General features: G+C 44.5%; 1 protein-coding gene across 1 annotated transcript in view; it reads left to right on the plus strand.

Moving 5' to 3' along the window:
- Positions 1-22038, plus strand: part of LOC143119066 (mechanosensitive cation channel TMEM63B-like) — a 41984-nt gene that overhangs the window by 678 nt on the left and 19268 nt on the right. The window lies entirely within an intron of this gene.

Genomic DNA, 22038 nt, shown 5'->3' on the forward strand with positions numbered 1-22038 from the left:
TGCAGCTTTGCGGGATTCAGTGGGAGGACAAATTATAGGCTGTCGTCCTGCTGTTGCCCTCGCGCTCTGTGAGTTAAGCTGCATTTGTAGTCAATGCATGACGTTCTACGGGGACACTGCTACCAATCACAGCAATAAGGTAATAACGAATGTAAATAGCTTCACAGAAAGCATTTCTTGAAATGTGGATTATGGACAACCAGACTGCATTGGCACCGCTATGCTACTCTTCCATCGTCATTACATAAAGCATCACTGCTACTGTGTCGCTTTAGAGAAACAGGGAATACATACATACACACACACACACACACACACACACACACACACACACACACACACACATTGGTGTTATCGGAAAACAACTTTCAGTAGTTCATGTTCTAGGTTACCCACATTTTCTAAGGGAGAGGGTAGGCAACATCCTCCATCAAAATGTGTCACTGTAGCGCTATAGCAATTTGAACATAATGACAGTCCATTACTCATTGGTTTGAAGTGTGTGTTGCTTGGCTATACAGCCTGGCCGATATAAGCACGTTTGGGAGGCATGCGACTTGCTGGCTGTCGTCAGGCTCCAGTCTGTAGCTGAAAAATGATAGGAAGAATGTTTCTCAAATAGAGATCAGCGAAACAGTCGCATGTTGTCTTGCTCGCGTGATTAGAACCTGATACTTTTGTTTAGGCTTTGTGCGTATTTGCAGAAGGAACGCTTTTGGGGAGATATCTTTCATTCATCTTTCTTTTTAACTTCTCTCCCTACTTTGCTATGGTTCTCGTGTGGTTGTATTTAATATTTTGTAACAACCTAATTTGACAGTCCTTCGCCTGTGAAGTGACAAGCAGGACAGCAGCTCACCTCGCGCTTGCGTGTGTAATTCAAAGATAACCACTGTGGCGAAGTGTCACGGAGTGGTAAAGGACTGGTTACCCATCGCAATTACCCCGGTAATGTTTCTCGCTCAATTACCAATCTCAGCGGTGTGTGTCTACAAAACGTTCAGAATCACTTAAGGTTGTTTGATTAAGGTGATCAGGGAACATTTTGTAGCACACAGCTTTTTCCATGGGGAGGAGGGCACAGCACATACTTGTTTGTTTGTTTGTTTGTTTGTTTGTTTGTTTGTTTATTGTTGAACATTAATAAACATAGCAGTCACAGCCTTGTCGCTCCCCAAGTGCAGACATGCACATGGAGGTGCCTTTCCCTTATCCAGACATTATCTGCTCTGGTTATGCCAACCTGTGTTGGAAAGTCACTGAATATCCTTGCCATTAATCTTCTTGAGTAGGCTATCAATTGTGAGCTTATCACTATAAGCATGCAGTAGAAAATTGATCCAGTTGGTGATTATATTTCCACTCTTACCCTCTATCCACTATACCAGCTTCAGTGCCATGTCTCTTTGGCCATGTGCACATTAGCAATCATAGATGTTTCTACCCCTCATTCTCCTGTATTCAGTAGAGTCCTGTTTTGTGGCATTGTGTTTACCAGCTGTCTGAATGGGGCAAGGCACTTGCCTGGGCTTGTTCCCTTCCTTCATTCACTAACTAGCTCTGTGAGGAGGTTTGGTGTGTTTGTGTGCAATGAGGCATGATTCATAAAACAGCAAGGTGCCACCCCACAGGCAATATGATGCCAGTCAGCTATAGCCAGCCGACACCTGCCGGAACGAATGAGCCAATGTTTTTGTTGAGTGTCTGTTTTGTTGTCAGGTTTGTTGTTGCGTCTGTCCTCTTTCACTGACGTCTTATTTTTCCACAAATGCCATCAGACTCCGGCATGAGTGCTTTTGCCCAATTGACTGTAAAATAACACGGGCTGCATGGCACCATGTTAGTACTTACATTGTTAATAAATTAAACTTAAACTAAACTTAAACGGGTCAGCCATAATTTGCCAGATTCCAGCCACGGTTACAGGTAGGGCTGGGCGATATGGACCAAAACTGATATCCCGATATTTTTAGGCTGATCGGCGATATACGATATCGATACGATATTGATATTTCAAACAGAAAGAGCGAAGTGCTTCATATATTCACTCAACACAACAATTATGACAACACAGACAGTTTTAATTATATTAATTTCAGACTGCTCTAACAGAGCTGTGCAAAAAAGTGTAAACAATAACATAGGCCTACAATAGGCATAGGCTACAGTTGCTCTGATAAAGCTGTGCAAATAACAAAAGACCAAAAGTTGACCCTGACTGACAACGCAGGCCTACATTGTACTGCACAATGCAATAGGCTATTTTGGGCACAACAATATTGAAAAAAACTGCAGTTTTGTCACACAATGCAGTTTTTTTACCTGTAAGGGTTTGATAGGGCCTAGATGACAAGCAAATGTAGACTATGATGGCCTAGACATGTTGCTATCAACAACAAAAATAGTTTTAAACAATTAGGCTACTTAAACAACGTAACTGAGTCACTCATCAAGAGTGTGATAGACGCTACCGTCGTTTTGTATGCGTTAATTTTTGCATGTTCCGGTTCGTAAGAAAAATCCCTATGCACGATTGAATGGGGTTTCAGGAATCATAAAAAATGATGCCCTAACTGCTCGCGAGTCGCGTGCATATCCTCTTAATAAAATCAGCGTTTAGGTTGTCTCCCTGAGGACTTTAGATCTGCTACTGTCGCTAAACGCAAGCATTCATCAGTGTATTTAAATTAGCTAGGCTATGTACCAAAAATGACATTTTACCGTGAGTCAAAGAGCTGTAGCTGCTAAACAGTGTTGTAACTTAAATCTGCGTGTACAAAACCGCTTGGAGCTCCAGTGGAATTTTGATTTCACAACGAGAATTCTCGGTCTAGCCGTTGATGTGCCGACGGAATAGGCATCAGCACCAACCTCTGATCAAGGTAAACAAAATCTGACTCAGTGTCCGTCATGTTTGAAAGTTTGTAGTGCTGCGAGGGAGAACGTGCACACGTAAGGGGCGCAGTTGAGCAGAGCTGCGGCTATCTGAATGGTCTGAACACAGAAGAGCAAGTGGCTTTGATAAAATGGCCCATTATTTGACATAATACCGGTATTACGATATTGTCTCAACTACATATCGTTTTAAAAAATATATCGGTCGTAGTCGTAATACCGATATATCGCCCAGCCCTAGTTACAGGGCGCCTTTTCAGCCCAACCATAACAGACGATCGGTCACGTCCAACAGAACTGACTGTATTTGGCCTTACTTTTGGCCTTACTTTACACTAGCGAGTAAGCTAGTAGCCGTGAACATATAACACTGTCTGTGCTTTGTACAGTCAGTGGTCTTGCCCTGCCCAGAGGCTGTCCTGTCCCAAGGCAGAGTCGGTAGTGACCTGGGTAGTTCCCATACCATACCATTCCCTACATTTGTCTTTGAATCGGTGTTAGTCTGCCTGCCTCTCTTCTGTCAGTCTCTATCTTGTTCCTTCTGCTGTTTGCACGGGTCCCCTCATTTGGGTCTTCCATGTCCCTGAACACTCTTTCTCTTTCTCCGTCTCTCTCTCACTATCTCACTATCCATTGTCTGTCAGTCAGTCCTCTCCTTTTTATCTGATTTTCTTTCTTTCTTTCTTTCTTTCTCTCTCTCTGTTTATCTCTCTCATAGTCTCTATTCTTTTCAACCTTTTTGGACCAATTTATTGGCTGGCTTGAGTTTGCCTGGAGGGCAAAGCAGCAAAAACCCTGACATTCATCTAGTCACTCCATTCCTGTGTGTGTGTGTCTCTCTGTGTGTGTCTCTCTGTCTGTGTGTGTGTGTGTGTGTGTGTGTGTGTGTGTGTGTGTGTGTGTGTGTGTGTGTGTGTGTGTGTGTGTGTGCGCTCTTCAGACGTGAGGCATCTGAACATCTGAAGAGAGACGATGAAGCAGCAAGCCCCTCAGCCTCCCAGGGGAGGGTAGGGAGAGTGGTGAAGTGCCTTGTCTGTGGGCGGGTGCACTGCAGCTGTGAAATAGCCATAGCAAAGTCATATTTTGAGAGACATTTAACACCACCGGTTAGCATACACACGACTACAGTCATGGCACTAGGGATCATTCTCAATGAAACGCAAGCTATGTACAATCCCTGTACAATCTGTGCTCCTTAATGGTGGGACACTGGGAAATAGCCATAGCAAAGGCATGTTAACACCAGCATGCACAATGGCAGTAATATTCACATGCACACAAAATATACAATCCTCACTCAATCTGTGAGTGCAAATGTACTTGTCTTGGCTTCGGTTCCCTGTGTAATGTGTGTGTGTGTGTGTGTGGGTAATATGGAGATGTGTTGATTATGCTAACACGGTTGAGTTGAGTAACATGTGTTGATCATGCTAACTAACATTGAGTTGAGTCATTGGAGGACGTGAGAGGAAGGGAAGGAGGAGCGTCAGAATGTGAATAAGGCGAGGCACAGGAGAGAAGCACAGGAAATGACATCAGGAGAGTTGGCAGCGGGCAGCAAGCAACTCAGGGAGTGGGGTTCTATTCAGAAAACAGAGAGAGCAGGTTTTTTGCTGTTTGATCTGTAGTGGATGGAGGAGAATGATAAACAGAGTGAGGGAGGAGGAGGGGGGGAGGGAGAGAGAGAGAGAGGGAGAATGAGAGAGAGAGAGAAAGATAGAGGGATGGTGTGGGAGAGTAGAACCAAAGTACCTGTTCTATCTCAGGCACATGTTGTTCCATTCGGCACTGTGCCCTGCAGTACCCTCATCTGTTCATGAACAGTCCATTTCATTCTGTCATTAGAAACACTCCTCTTAGTCTAATGTGGCATCCCTCTGTTATCGTACAATACATCTTTAAATATCAGCACCTGCATCTGGATTTTTTTGAAAAGCTAATGGTTTTAATATAATGCTGTGGACCATGGGTCATTGGTTGTTGGCAGAGTAAGTGTCCTCTATGTCTAGACACGATTGGATGCCGTGTACTTTATTGGTTCCTGGGAAATTCATTTTCATGAGTATGGCCTTTGCATGAATAAATGTATCACATACATTTAATGAAGCAAATAAAACAAGAAATCAACCGATATTAATCTCCATGCTTATGCAAAATCCCAAATATTAAAGCTGTTGGTGTAACTGCCTTGTTGAACTTTTCTCTGTGACTTCTAAACGTAAGCTTTAAGAGACCCTTTAACTGGTTAGCTTTAGCTTTAGTAATGGCAAACGAATGACATCCGAGGCACTGCACCGCTAAAAGCCCCCTGACAAGCACGTTTTACAGGGGCATCCCCTTAAGGGGCTGTCTGTGTGGAGATATAGCAGAGGACCCATGGCCCTGTAGCATGCTGGCCGCTATTAGATAACACGCTTCAGTCTCGTCTGCAAGAATGGCAGCTCACAGCACAGCAGCACTGAGTATCAATTATGGATAGCATGCCCCCCTCGCACTCTCTGTGCCGAACCGGAGACGTTTGGCGGGCCATAGTCGAGGATCAATTTGTGTGAGCGATGCCTCTATGTGTTGTATTAACAACACACACACATACACACATACATAAAAACACCCCACCCCTTCTGTTTTCAGAGATGGTCTTCTAATCTGACAAACGGTCTCTTGGGCACATTGTGGGATACTTTATACACATGATAGACAGACACACACACACACACACACACACGCACGCACGCTGTATATCTCATAATCTGGCCCTGCTCCTTTGCCTAAGTTGCCTACTGTGAAGCTGTTAGGCAGAGATAACAACACACACGTACTCTCACTCTCAAAGACAGTTCTCTCACTTTTTCTCTCTCTCTCTCACTCACACACAATCCCAGACATACACCAACACACACACACACACACACACACACACCATGTATCAGCCTCTTCTACCCCTCACTCCTCCATGACTCCTGCTGTCTGCATTGTGTTGTGTGAGTGTCTGGGTGCTGTGGTCCTGTCCTTGGTGTCTCCTCCCCCCGCTCTGTTTCGGGACTCTGTGTAACAGCACAGAAGTTGCCCCACACATGGGGGACATCTGATACCAATGAGGCCCTGTTGACAGGTGGAGTGTGTGTGTGTGTGTATGTGTGTGTGTGAGTGTGAGTGTGTGTCGGGTTCCATAAAAATGAGAAGTCGTCCATCAACAGTGCTTTTCCGTCTTGTGAAGTGTGACGGTCTGTAGTCCTGTTGCTGACAGGCAGCACACACACACACACACACACACACACACACACACACACACAGTCAGTCAGTCAGTCTCTCTCTGTCTCTACCTCTTTTACATGTGATTTGCCTTGCGTCAGAATGACGAGCTTGAAGAGTACTGAATGCAGTAAAATAGAGGAGTCCGCTAGTAAACAAGGCCCACTCTCTGTCTGATAGAAATGACATACACTCACAGTCATACTCACTCTCTCTCACACCAAGTTTGGATTCAGAGCTATTTCATATGTCATGCTTTTACTCTACACACTTTCCTATTAAATATGTAGGTTTGAAATAAAAAGGTATCTTGTGAATACTTAAGGGAAGACAAAAAAAACATTTATGTCTTGATTTATAATAAGAAAATATAAGCCTGTCATGTTACAATGCCATACAGTATAGATTCACATATCAGATATCAGAGTTACTGTAAGTACAATGGCCTCCCCAGTGCTCTCAGATGATGTTTGGGCCCCTAAGCAGCCCTGCTCTAGGGCTGAGGGAAGGAGGATGGGGTGTGGAGGGTGGAGGAAGGGGGGGGGGGGGGGGTGTCCAGGTGTGGAAGAGTTCTTGGCGTGCTTCACGCTTCTGGGGCCACCCTGCGTTCAACAGAACCCACATGGGACAGGATGCAGGATGCAGGACAAAAATGTGTGTTTGGAAAGGCCTGGCACATCAGGGAAAGTAGGCCACACGTGAATGACAGGAGGCTCAATCTCTCTCTCTCTCTCTCTCTCTCTCTCTCTCTCTCTCTCTCTCTCTCTCTCTCTCTCTCTCCTTATTTATGTATTTCTCTCTGTCCTCTATTTAATTTCAATTTAGTACTTTATTGACACTAATAGCCTAATAATAATAATTGAATTGAATAATTGATGTATCAATAAATATGTATTGAACGAACAATATACACACACACACACACACACACACACACACACACACACACACACACACACACACACACACACAGAATCTGTCTTCATTTCTCTCCTCCTCCCAGGCAGATCACACCCATCCATATCGTTAGTATGCCGTGTGCCTTGTGAAGGAAGTCACCCCATTCAGAGGGAGTGAGACGTGACTGGACTCTCTTATACGCCATAGCTCATAGAAGGTGACGGTTGGCGACGAGGCGAGCGGGGATCACATGATCACCAACGCTGCTGCGCGATGACGCAGAATGAAAATGACCGTGTCATTGACACACGTTTGGTCTCGTGGTGCTTTGCGGATACGGCTTATATCCATGGAAAAACAAACACACACACACACACACACACACAGGCACACAGTTGCAGGGTGTGTCCGGGGTGGAGTTCGGTCTCATTTTGAGACAGGGAAGGGAGGTACGGTTGCCTGGGTGAACCATATCCAATAACCTAGGAATGTTTTTTTCTTTGGTATTAAGTAAACAACTGCATGTAAAACCTTACTAGAAATATATGTTTGCTGCACTTCTGAAAAGATTTGGTAAGGATTTAATGCACACATTTAAATTTAATTTAACTGCAAGTTACACCCATGGAAGTGGTGAAAGGGCAAAGTTGGTAAATGGGCGTCAATGGGCTCCTTTCTAGATGGACCTGAAGGACAAATTCAAATTTGCTAACAGGTTTGTCTGGTTTCACCAGAGAGAATGACCCTCAGTCTAATGCATAAGACATCTTATGTAAGACTGAGGACGGAGGTCTCTCTCTCCCGTCACTATGAGGACTAATGCGGTGCTCTGAGGGCAGCTCTGGTCCTGCTGAGGTTATTTGCTCAGGGTTGGGCTTTGCAGCAGCTGCTTTGTGGCAGGCCGTGGCCTACTGGTTAGGGCTTCGGGCTTGTTACCAAAGGGTTGCTTACTGCGCCGGGACTAGTGTGTGCTTCACCTCACTGCGTGTTCACTGTGTGCTGATTGTGTTTCACTAATTCACAGACTGGGATAAATGCAGACACCAAATTTCCCTCACGAGATCAAAAGTGTATATATACTTATACTTACTTATTTATACTTGTGTGTTCTGGGGAGTGTCTCCCACCTAGAACAAGTCCAAAACCTGCTGCAGGTCCATCCATCCAACCACAGGCAGCCTACCACGTCCCACCATAGTTTAAATGTCTGGATTGTGGAAAGCTTGACGCCCTGCCCGTGGCTATAAACAGGAAGAAGATGGTCAGTTGCACTGACCATTGCCGTGTCACTGTGAGTGCTGAGAGTGATGGTTAATTTGCTGCGTCATCCTCTCCCACCCTCCCACTGTATTTTGCCATTTCACGTACAGGCCAACACTTTCTCTGAGGAGCGGTTCTAGTCATCAGGCATGGGAATTTTGGGCGATTCAATTCTCCTCAAGGCCGTAGCCATAGAGTCAACATCGGGGGGGACCAAATGCCCCATATCAAATTCATGAACAGATGGAGTGATGTGTTTATATGTTTTCTTTTTGAAATACTATGGTGTTACACAGCCCTGTTCTTGCCCTTTTGGGTAGGCCTATGTGTGGGCAGATTACTATAGTTCAATGTTTCATCTTCATGCAATTACGGTTTTGTTTGGAATATTTAGCCAAATATTATTTGTCTCTACAATTACAGATCCAGTTTTCAGTCAGCCTTTGACAGGCTGGGATCTATGCAGGCTGCATGAATTAAAGTGTCAATACATGTGTGTGTGTTGGTAGGTAGCTTAAGTTGAGTTATTCTTTGACAAATAAATTACTCCATGTCATGCGTGAAAATGAAATTTGTATTATTTTCGATGCAAAGCATTGTGCCATCTTGAAATGCCACACATATCGTAAGATACGTGAATGTGTAACCTGCAAACTGTACAGAATGACCAGATTCCGTTGCCAGGTCAATTAATATTTAACAGTCAAATTATAACATTAGAAGGGAGCAAAGTTGTTGATGAGGTCTTGTGAAGTCTGCGTCATGGTCAATACGTGACATGTGCGATCCCTGCACTGACACCGATTGTGTCTCTGTAAACCTCACAGACAAAAGGCACAGGAATTTAGCGATCAGATGTTTTGTTGATTACCTGGAAATGTGTGTGGGTTGGTTATGACAAAGAATCTTCCTGAGAAGAACAAAACCTGTTTTGCCACAGTCGTATAGCTTTGTGTTGTGTTAGTACCGGTGTTGGCATGGTGTTACAACATCATTAACAGATCCTAACTTTACCTGGGCAGCCGGCTAGCTACGTAGGCCTTGTGATATTTTCCTCTTATATCTTTACAGTTTCTGTGAGAAGGTAATCGGGGATCACAGGACAGTGAACCCCCCCCCCCCCACACACACACACACACACACTTTCACTCTCCCCATGGCTTCCTCCGTTAGTGACAGCACAATAATGACCAGGGGGAATGAGTATACTCACTGGAAAAAGTATGGGAAGCACATTTGAAGATGGCACCACACATTCTACACATTGTTGAAGAGCCTCACTCAGTCAGGAAATGCTTCAGTGATGACTTCTACTCATTGCCTTGTCCTGTCTCTCATATCCTTTTCTTCTAACCTGATATCACCAGACACACATTGTGAAGAGACTGTGGGTAATTTTCATTGATAAATGTTTCCAACCCTTGCATCGTAATGGTCGTAGACTTTGCATTAACTTTGGTTAGGCTGGACCAATCATTTCAATCACATTGATCAGGGATTCCTATCATTACTTTCTAATTCCTAATATATTTATGTTTGTACTAGGCATTGTTACTATCGTTTTCCACGGCTGCTCTCGACTTTGAAACTAACATCATTCCCTTGGCCCACCATCCTGGTGGCTGAGGGAATCATGCTGCACTGAGAGGAGCCAGACTATGAGCTGAGGGTATCATGCTGCACTGAGAGGAGCCAGACTATGAGCTGAGGGTATCATGCTGCACTGAGAGGAGCCAGACTATGAGCTGAGGGCATCATGCTGCACTGAGAGGAGCCAGACTATGAGCTGAGGGCATCATGCTGCACTGAGAGAAGCCAGACTATGAGCTGAGGGCATCATGCATGCATTGAGAGAAGCCAGACTATGAGCTGAGGGCATCATGCTGCATTGAGAGAAGCCAGACTATGAGCTGAGGGCATCATGCTGCATTGAGAGGAGCCAGACTATGAGCTGAGGGCATCATGCTGCATTGAGAGGAGCCAGACTATGAGCTGAGGGCATCATGCTGCATTGAGAGAAGCCAGACTATGAGCTGAGGGCATCATGCTGCATTGAGAGAAGCCAGACTATGAGCTGAGGGCATCATGCTGCATTGAGAGAAGCCAGACTAGTATCTCAGTGAGAATGAGCTGTTTTACTCTTCTTCTCCACCGGTATGCTGTTCCTCTCTCCTGGGAATGGCCTTACCGCTTGCTCAGGCAAGAAGGCAATCTTCCACAAAGATTTACGGCGATTCGCCGTAATTTACGGCAATTTATTGCAGCGCCTATTTGCTCAATGGCTTATGGCCTTTTGGTCCCCTTAGGAAATGTAATTCTGTCTACAGTGATTTACTGCACACACTCAACCAGTGTCAATAAAACAGCATGACACACATGACCAACTGCCAAACGATGGTATCATCGATAGATTATTCTTCCTTCTTTTTTTGGCTGAGAGAGAGATAGAGAGAGAGTGAGAGAGAGAGAGGGTAAAGGAGGTGATGAATGTCTAACATGGATGTTTCCCAAATCTGATTCTAAGGGGGTAGACCATTTGTCTAAAACCGACAAAACAACATTACATTGTGCAATACCTATGGGCGCACATTGACAATGTCAGAGGCTCAATTCTCCATATTTTAAGTCAGTGTTGCATCAAAATGTGACTAGTTTTCAAAGTCAACACATTTTGTTATTGTCGTTATTCTGCTTCCTTTTTGGATATTCCTTGTTTTCTTTTTTTTTTTAGCCTTGACATATTTTGTCAAGATCAAGGTTAGGGTGAACTTCTTTGTACTGACCTCTACAAAGATGTAGAGACCAAGAATGAGCACGCACACTCAAGAGTTCTGAGAGTTCTGATCTTCTATCGATCAGTGTGTTCATGTTCTGCATCTGACTTTGTTGTTACATCTGTAATCCTACATGTATGAACTGCTTTGGCAGTTAAATACAAGTGGCCTATTTGTCATGCCAATAAAGCAACCTTTGAATTTGAATTTGGGCGAGAGAGACATAAAGAACGAGCTGTTGTCTGTCTCCATGGTTAAAACAAATGCACGTGGCTGACTGTGAGCGAAGGGGGATACGCTGTGCACGGGGAGTGGAAAATGGAGATGGTGGAGGAGAGAATGCAGAGGTGGATAACTAGAGCTTAGGTGAGAGAACAGAGGGGACAAGAGTGGACGTGTGAGTGATTTTAAAAGGGTTGGGGGGGGGGGGCTGGAACAGATGATGGGAGAGCAAGGTTATTTCCATTGGTGAGTCATTATTGATGGTGAGGTGAGGTGAGGTCAGCCTTGGTGGTCCATCCACGGGGTTTGATGACTGATGCTGAGGGAGAAAGAGAAAGAGAGTGTCTGAGAGCGTCAGAGATGACTTGGGAAGTGAAACGGATTGGAGAGGTTGATACACAGAGAAGGAAGGAGATGACTGAGAGAGGAAGGAGAGGGGATCAGAAGGAAAGAAGTTGTCTGCTCATTCGTAGATTGGGACTACGCTTCCCAAAACCGTCTAATGTACATCACTCGTAAGTTATATACCTTAAATTGTACCTAAACATTTTGTTTGTTTCTTCCCAAAAGGCCCTTAGACTTGGCCTTGGTATAGGTTTAGATAATTTTGTAAAGTTGGTCTGGACCTTTTTATCCCAGTTTCCCGGTTTAACCCAGTTTCAGATTGTAGGTCATAAACATGATATGTTGGTGTCTGTACATACACACTGACTGATGTAAGACCAAGAGAGTGTGTGTGGGGGCGGCAGGAGAATAGAATGAGTCGAGAGCAGAGTCTGAAAGAGGAGAGCTTTTAAGACTGAGAAAGAAGAAGAAATTGGAGGGTACTTAAAAGAGAAATTCACTTTTCTGAACTGTGTGTGCGTGCGTGTGTGTGCTTGTGTGTGTCAGAGAGTCGATGTGCAGGGTCATTGCTTATTCTTCTCACTCTGCTAAGTCGCTCAAAGAGCTCAAACATCCTTCGCTGCTTTTATCACCATCTTCATCCCTCTCTCCCTCCCTCCCTCTCTTCATTCCTCTCTCCTCTCCTTCCCTCTCCCCCTCTCTGTCTGCTTGTTTGTTCTTCAATGTCTCCCACTCTTGCACCAGTTAAATGCTCAGGGATGATGCCATGCATGTAACACCATCCGTTAACATGCAATGCACACACAATGCACCCCCCTCTCCCCCTCTCCCCCATCCGTTTCAATCACTCCATGTCTATCCAGTAAGTTGTGAATATGTTTGATTCTGTATTCTGTTCATGATGGATGACTGGTATAGATTGCCTATCCATAACTGTTCTAGTCTAGACTGAAATCACATCTATCACATTGTTTTGAAATGTAGCCAGTCTGTCAGGATGTGTTTCATTTTGCATGGCAGCTGTTAGGCAAGTGGAGATGACACCTGACTGAATCATATGAGTTGAGTTTAGCATGGCGCTAACATCCTTATAGACTGGCCTCAAGCCATGTGGTGGTGTTGAAAACCGGTAATCTCAAGATAGTTGACAGTAAATACAACACACTGTTGCATGTATGACGTATAGTGGTATTTATAATTGTTCATCAATAACTGTGGCAGTTTTCTTGAGTTTATATTGAAGTGTTTCTGCTGGTCAGATGAAGTTGGAAGATTGGATTAGATATTTTGTCCTACTCCGAAGAGTGCAAGGGACTACTACTCCTCTGTCTCTTTCTCTCTCTCTCTCTGTCTCTCTCTCTCTATCCCCCCCTCTCTCTCTCTCTTTTCCTTTCTTTCTTTCTTTCTCTCTCTGTCTCTTTGTCTTTCTTGTCTTTCAACGTGAGCTGAGCCTTATACAAATATAAATAGTTGTGAGGACATATGACTTTAAATGGATGACACACATAGCTGCCAATTACACTACACATGCACGCTGTGGCGTTATATTTACGCACATCACAAATTTGATCAAATGGCTAAAAGCAGAAATATTCGCCATCGCAAATCAATTTATAACGTATGCTCTTTGTTCAGCTTGTAATGAAGTCGAGAAGTGTCATGGACAAACAGACAGGCAGGAACACACATACACACACGCACACGCACACACACAGGGACAGGCCACTGTAATATCATTACTGCTCATGAGACCGACAGCTGGTCCCTCATCAGGCTGGGATTGGGAGTTGAGTGGGTGTGCTCTAATGGAGCACATGGGACCAAGACTGACCTGAGGTCTGGGCTGCCCCATTATGGCAAAATTCTTCGTCACAATTATTGTTGTTAGTATTGACATCATGATTATTTAACACAATTGACTTTGGAAGCATCGTGCATTTGTTGAGTTTTAAAAAAGAAACTTTTTAACAGTGGATTTCCTTGAACTTTAATGATAAGCAATAATACAATAAAAAAGCTCCATGAACCTCTAGCAATTCTTGAGGTTCATGGTGTTTTTCTAGTTGTCTGTACAGCCAAGCTAGATACATACATTATGCATTGTATATCATATTATATATGCCCATTGTATAGACATTACCTGTTTTTTCATTTCTATGTTGAAACTTGATTCTAAAGACCCAATATTTTCTGTGAAGGGGAGTGTTCTCATAGATGTGTGTCACTGTCTGCATTTGTTTTGAAGCATTCACAGTAAATAGTGTGTAAATAGGGTGTAAAACCCTGCTCCTGAAATATCCATTTGGAACTGGAAGCATTGGATAGCTGATTATGCCTCTTCTCTCCTTCTTTGGGGAAAATGAGAGGTATTCTTGTAACATTGGAGTAGGAAGACGGCATCTAGGGAGAAAGAGAGATGGGTAACAGAGAGAGATAGGTGGAAGATAGAGAGATAAGAGGGAGAGAGAGAAAAAGATTGAGAGAAAGGGGCTGATGATGGAGGAGGGATGTTTAAGCATAGGGATAGAGAGAGTTAGCAAGACCAAGGGAGAGGGAGAGATGTTAATTCCACAATTCTGTTAAACATGTATTTATTAATTTTTTTTCTCTTTACCTCTTATGTGTACATGTAATTGAGCTTTGGCAATAATGTTCCTGCAACATTCATGTCAATAAAGCTTTCTTGAATTGAATTGAATTGAATTGAATTGAGAGAGAGTTTGCAAGACCAGGGGAGAGAGAGGGCAGGATGCATGAGTGGATTGAGGGTGAACGAGAGATGGGCAGAGAGAAGAGTGGAAGAGAGAGAGAGGGAGAGAGAGAGAGAGAGAGAGAGAGCGAGAGAAGGGTGTGTAGGATGCTTAGCATTATTAGTGGAGGGATGGAGAGGATTTCTCTGCAGCTGTAACTGGGAGACGGCACTGTATGCAGGAATGCTGTGGCAACCAGTGGTACATTCTGTACTATTCTCCTTCTCCCCTCCCCCTCCCCCCCCCCCCAGCCCAACCCTCTCAATTCAATAAAGAATGTCAGTATTGCCAACGCACATATACATATATACATGCATACATGCATGCACGCATACATACATACATACATACATACATACATACATACATACATACAAAAAGCCTACATTTAAAAAAAATCTGTGGACAAAATAGGAAATTGGACAGACAATTTGACTCTCTCTTTCCCTCTTCTCTCTCTCTCTCTTCTCTTCTCTCTCTCTCTCTCTCTCTCTCTCTCTCTCTCTCTCTTCTCTTCTCTCTCTCTCTCGCTCTCTCTCTCTCTCTCTCCTCTCTCTCTCTTCTCTTCTCTCTCTCTCCTCTCTCTCTCTCTCTTCTCTTCTCTCTCTCTCTCTCTCTCTCCATGTTCCTCCATGTCTCATGTTTCCATGTCTCCTCTTACTCTCCACATCTCTCCCATTGTGTTCTTTTTGACATCACTTCCTTTGCATATTAACCTCCATTTTCTCCCTCTCCACATCTTCCATCTATCTTCCTCACAGTCGAATATCCCGACCACCTCCACCACCGCCCCATGTCTTCACCACACACACACACGCACACGCACACGCACACACACACACACACGCATACACGCACGCACTCACACACACACACACACACACACACACACACACACACACACGCATACACACACACACACACACACACACACACACGCATACACACACACACACACACACACACACACACACACACACACACGCATACACACACACACACTGGAGCAGAAAAAGAGCGTTGCTCTCCTCGCAGGGCAGGGGGGCTCAAGCGAGAGAAACTAGGTCAGCGCTGAAGCAGCCTATAGGAGGAGAGCGCAGGAGGAGGGGGGGGTGGTGGGGACGGGGGACGACCTCTGATGGTGCCGTGGTAGTGCTGATGCGCTGCCCGACTTCAGGCCCGCCTGCTGCCTGGGAAAAGACCACTCAGGCTCACTTGATGCTCACTGCTGCTGAGGCTCATGTTTACGGGCGCAAGATAGATTGGGTATAGTATCCTTTACATGGATATTATAGATAAATGCTATATTAAAATATATATGTTATGCATATATACATTACGCATAGCCATTGCAGACAGGTACTACATATGGATAAATACATTTTTTTTCCTGTGGTGCGGGGTATTGTGTGTTGTGCGTTGATGAAAGAGGAGTTTTTATTGTGGAGATACTGTGTGTATTAGAAATTGGCATCGATGGCAGTGATGGCAGTGATGGGTCGTGCACATTGATAGATCAGACTGAAATGGGCTCCGGCGACTTGCCCATGACCTCATCACCAGCATGCCCACTCTGCTGCAGGCGACAGGGGGACAAAATGGACATTTGCAGGCCAACACTGAGCAAAAGTGCTGCAAGAGGGTCAGACGATTATGAAACGAAAGTGCTAATAGCAGCACCAACACACACACACACACACAGCACGCACACACACTAGTGATGGGCAAATGGAGCTTTGGTGAGCCACTGAACCACAGCAGTGTGAACCTAGCGACACTAGCTGAAAAGCAAAAAGATGGCCGCCACACATACATTTTTCAACATAAAAGTCCTTAGCAAACCAATATTTTTGGTTACATACTGATTTGGGTAAGGACTTTTATGTTGAAAAATCTACATGTGGCAGCCATATCAATTCAATAGTGTTGCTAGCTTCACACTGCTGTGGTTAAGTGGTTCACCAAAGCTTCATTTGCCCATCACTAACACACACACACACACACACACAGCACGCAAACATGCACACGCACACACACACACACACACACACACACACACACACACACACACAGCACGCAAACATGCACACACACACACACACACACACACACACACACACACACACACACACACACACACACACACACACAGCACACACACACACACACACAGCACACAAACACAGCACATCGCTCTCTGCACGGCTGTCTTCAAGCAGAGGTTGGTCCTACCCCAGGCCACAGCCACCGCCCGCCTGCACCCAGCATTCCCAGAATTCCTGGCGACACCAGTCCCCCCTCAGAGCAGCACGCGTGCATGCCTGGATAGCCTGCAGGTCATGACTTCCTATCTCACCGTTGCCGACGCCGCCACCGGGCTGTGGAAATGCACCTCTGCTTACCTGTGACATTTTTATATTTCTTAATGACTGGCGGGCGAGTTTGGGCTTGTGGTACTAAATGACTGGCTGTAGGTATGGATGTGCTATATTGCATCAGACAGGTTGTGGGCTTCCTATCCATTCATATTTTAGTCATAACTGTCTGAGTGTATTATGGTCATTGATACACACCCCAGGTCATTTTAGTTGCACACATTCTGGTCATGACCAGAGGATTTTTTCCAAGATTGAAATACCCAATGGAGTCCTCAAGGTGGAGGCGGTTGCCGTGGTAACTAGTGCACCTGCATCGATATTGTGAAGATATGATGACATTCACACATCTTTTTTTCTTTCTTTTTGTGTCGCTCGATTATAATTTGCTTAGAGATGAAGACAGAGAGAGAAGTGGAGGGAGGAAGAAAAGGGTTTGTCTCTCGTTTGCTTGTTCACAGCTGATTTCTCTTCCACCCACCCTTTTCCTCTCCTCCGTGCCCTGTGTGTGTGTGTGTGTGTGTGTGTGTGTGTATGTATGTGTGTGTGTGTGTGTGTGTATGTATGTGTGTGTGTGAGGCAGGTCTGTGTCACAGTGTTAGCCCAGTCTTGCAAAGCCATCTGCCGCAGTACTGCTGCAGCCAAGCACGCCCTTTCTCTCTCTACCCCCCTTCTCCCTCTCTCTTTCCATCCATCCTTCTCTTTTTCTTTCTACCTCTCCCTTCCAGCCTGATGTCTCTTTGCCACCCTTTCTCTGCCCATCTCGGACACTCTTTCATCATCCTCTCTCTCAGTCTCGCCCCCCTCTCGTGTGTCTGATGTCAGTATGGCTCTTTCTTTTCATCATGTGCTTTTAGACTCTCTTCTTTTTTCCCTTTCTTTTGTTTCTCTCCATCTCTCTGTTATCATCATGCCCCTCTTTGTTCAGCTGACCCCTTATTGTTTTTCAACTTACTTCTTTGTTGCTGCACAGCTACCCTTTCTTCCCTCTATCCCTCTTTCTCTGCCTCACCCGATTAGATGTCTCTCTCTCTCTCTCTCTCTTTTTCTCTCTCTTTCTTTCTTTCTTTCTTTCTTTCTTTCTTTCTTTCTTTCTTTCTCTCTCTCTCTCTCTCTCTCTCTCTCTCTCTCCCTCTTTATCTCTCTCTATCTCTGTCTGTCATTGTTGTCACCTCCTCACTCTTTGCTAGTAACAAACAAACTGTACATCCATCTCCCCATGAAAGTCCATGCCAGTCTTCTAAACAACTCCGTCATCCAATCAGATGCTCCTCCAGCAGCCATTCCTCCAATCAGTGTCTTGCCTCTTGACAGTAGGCGGGGCTCCCTCCATAGCCAGAAAAGAGGATTGTGTTCCCGTACTGCTGGTTCTGGCGCTGCCTCCACCTTTGCAGACACAAGGCGCTTGTGTCCTCGCTTGTGTCCTCACTTGTGTCCTCACTTGTGTCCTCGCTTGTGTCCTCGCTTGTGTCCTCACTTGTGTCCTCGCTTGTGTCCTCGCTTGTCCTCGCTTGTGTCCTCGCTTGTGTCCTCGCTTGTGTCCTCGCTTGTGTCCTCACTTGTGTCCTCACTTGTGTCCTCACTTGTGTCCTCAACGGACACAGCGTTTTGGCAAAGCCACTCCTAGATTACAGTATGGCCCCGTCCTCAGTGTCAGACAGCGAACGAATTGACTTGAAATGTGATCTTATAGTCGTCTTTTCTATAGTCGATAGTCTATAGTCGACTTTTATATCTGAAATAGTTGAAAGCTTGGAATGTGTGTTGGTTTGGGGTGTCAATAGGCTTCCAATAAACTTAGTGTAGTATTTATGCTCTATGGATGGTCCTGGTGGAGTTAGCTCTAAATTGTTGATGTTGTCGCCTCTAAAAGGATTGGGAACTGGCTCAAGCTTCCCCCCTTAGTGTGGGAAGCGTCACTTCCTACACCTGTTGAATTATTGAGCAGCAACATAAAATTACTCTAGACTTTGTAAATCATAGCTTTGTTTCCCAAATAATTGATTATAAATGGTCAAAATTGTCACATGACAAATACAGAATCAGAAGTAAGTGGCTCTGGCACTGTCTTCCCGCCAGAAGACGATGGCTTTTAACATCACACTGGCAAATAACTTTACTTGGCTAGAGTTATAGTTAACGGTTGATATTTAGCAGACTCTTTTAGCCAAAGCAACACGGACTCACATCAGTAGGAATCAAAGCTGGATCAACTGATTGTCAGATGGTGAGTTGGTGACGTTACTGCAGCTCCTCTACGCCCGCTAAAAGAAGGCAAGTAAAACCTAGTTTGTCTAAACCTATGCACCAATAACACGTCTATCCTGCCCTCTATCTCAAGCAGGTCCACTGAAAGTGTCCAAACGTTGGCACAAGTAGTGGCCTAGGCCTAGTGATTTACAGTACAGTCCTCCTCTCAGGCAAAATATGTTTTTGACTCCCCGGTGTTTATTCTAGCAACACTCTTCAGACCTGCAACTGGGTGGGAACAGTTCAGTGTTGTGCTTACTGCTAACATAACCTCTGTGGTTTTCCATGGGTGGGAATAGTACGCCCATATACAGTAGTGTTTTGCTAGCTGCTAACATAACCTCTGTGGTTTTCTACGGGTGGAAACAGTACGACCGTATGCTAGCTGCTAATATAACCTCTGTGGTTTTCCATGGGTGGAAACCGTACGACCGTAGTGTTATGCTAGCTGCTAACATAACCTCTGTGGTTTTCCATGGGTGGGCAAGGATCCAGATAGCAGGTACAAGTTATCTTCTCTTAGGGAAATTGTGGTACAAACCCCAGTTATTCAGACCCCAGTTATAGCCCAGGCAGGATCCCAGATCGGGGACAGAGTGGCCAGTAATAAGAATGAGATACAGTAGGCTACCTCCTTTCAACCCTCCCCCCCGCACACACACACACACACACACACACACACACACACACACACACACACACACACACACACACACACACACACACACACACACACCATCTCCACAAGCACCAGACTTTGCTTTGACTGCTCACATCAGTCAGGGTGGGACTGTATCTACCTGTGGTATATTCACACTTTTAATGTAGCCTCGCTGGTGTGTGTGTGTGTGTGTGTCTGTCTCTGTGTCTGTCTCTGTGTCTGTGTGTGTGTGTCTGTCTGTGTGTGTGTGTGTCTCAGGACTTCCTCACCACCAGGAAGTGAACATCCTCTCCCCCACCACCACTGTCACGGACACAACGACTGGAGCTGGAGTCTTTAGACAGGCTAGGCTGTGTTGTGCTGTGCTGTGATATCTCCCCTCATCATCCTACCCCAACCAGACCTGTTTGTGCTTTAGTCCCCATTTTAGGGGGGGGGGGGGGGGGGGGGGATCAAATCTGCTGGAAGAGGAAGGAGAAGAAAAAGCATTGAATTGATAATTTGACCGTGTGGCCATTTATGTGTTTGTTATTTTTCCAGGAACAGGGTTTTCCTGTTCCCCACCATAACAATTGGCAAGAACGTTGGAAAAATGAATGTCTTCTCATGGCATTGGAAATGTTATAGCATTCATTTGGGAATTGACCCTTTTTGTTTTATAGTCTTCCCTGAAACTTTTCTAGGTTGAAGGAGTCACAGAATTGGCTGCCAGGCATTAACTTTTATTTTATTGAGGGAATATCAGAGTTTGTTTTCGGCTAATGATTCCACCGCACCCCCAGGGTATGCATACCATGAACAGAATATCTCTTCAACCACCCCACCACGCTTCACACTGTTAGCTATTAGCACCTGCATCAATAATATAGAAAATCATGTCAAAGACTAGAATATTCTGTTTACTTTCTGAACCTTGCTTCTGAACCCCTCTATAGCCTCAACTATCTGATCATCATTCATTCCCCAGACTAGTGAATTTGATAGGGGCCTGGAAAAATAATAAAAAAATAAGCACTAAAGTGAACCTTAAAATACATGTACTGAAATCAGGCTTGTTGGCCTTTGTTTTATGCAGTGTTGCTAGTAATATTCCACAGCTACAGCACCTGTTCTAGCCTGTAAGAGGAGATCGTCTGCAGCTGTGCCCAAAACCTTTTTTTATTTATTTCTTAGAGACTGTAATAAGTAAGCACAAATAAACACACACTCACACACACTCACTCACTCACTCACTCACACACACACACACACACACACACACACACACATACACACACATACACACACACACACACACACACACACACACACACACACACACACACACACGTGTCAGCTTTAGCCATCTGGCTCATTTCCGTGTGCTGATTATGAAATCAAATGACATCAGTGGATCTGGTGCAGAGTTCCACGGCCGTCTGGGGAGAAGTCTGTGGGACCTCCACTGCATCGTGCACTTTCCCCTCCAGAGCAGTGGGTATTACCAGCACTGGCCAAGGCCAAGACATTCTCATGGTTTGGAATACTACGGAAAAACTGGACACATTTCTCTTGTTAGAAGGTATTGAGACGTGGCAGGAGTGCTTGGGCAGTTCTATAATAATAATAATAATAATAATAATAAGCTTTATTTGTATAGCACCTTTCATACACCGAATGCAGCTCAAAGTGCTTTACATTTGGAACATTTAACACATAGAGAAAACATTGTAATAATACAAACCAACAAAACAAACAATAAATAAAACATCAGAAATGTAGAATTAAGTAAAAGAAAAAAAATCTAGAAAAATTATAATAGAGGAAATAAAGACTCCATACTCTTACACTACACAGATGTCTTACACTTTATTTATAATAAAACGGACCTAATTGGTCTTTGTTAAGGAGATTCAAAATGGATGGACATGCAAACTGGTGGGTTTGAGCTCTTCAGTGTGCAGACCTGTCTTTTTTTTTGACACCTCCACCATGTTTTTACACCGCGCCACAATGTGCCTTGAATGAGTGACAGAAAAGAAAAGATTGTCTTGTAGACGTTCTTTAGACATGTTCTTGTCTAAACCACCAATAAGATTGCAAACATTTAAAACAGAATTATTAATGTTTTCTCAACTGGGAGTTGTAATGTGGACCTCTTCATAATGTTGTCATCTTTGTTTTGCATCACCCATTCCCTGAACTTTTTATCATTTTACTCATTCATTCAATATCTTGTGCCCATACCTATTTGGCCATGCTGAGAAGACACATGATTATGAAGGAACACATTCCAGAATGTCTCATTGTTTAGTGACGGAGGGTTGAGTCCAGAGCCCCAGAGAGAGAGCTCTGGTTGAGTCTTGTGCTGTTTG

This window comes from Alosa pseudoharengus, unplaced genomic scaffold (genome assembly GCF_046254945.1).
Source record: "Alosa pseudoharengus isolate Yale_2024_CS ecotype anadromous, Long Island Sound unplaced genomic scaffold, YU_APseudo_1.1 YU_APseudo_1.1_scf_1, whole genome shotgun sequence".
Classification (NCBI taxonomy): Eukaryota; Metazoa; Chordata; class Actinopteri; order Clupeiformes; family Clupeidae; genus Alosa; species Alosa pseudoharengus.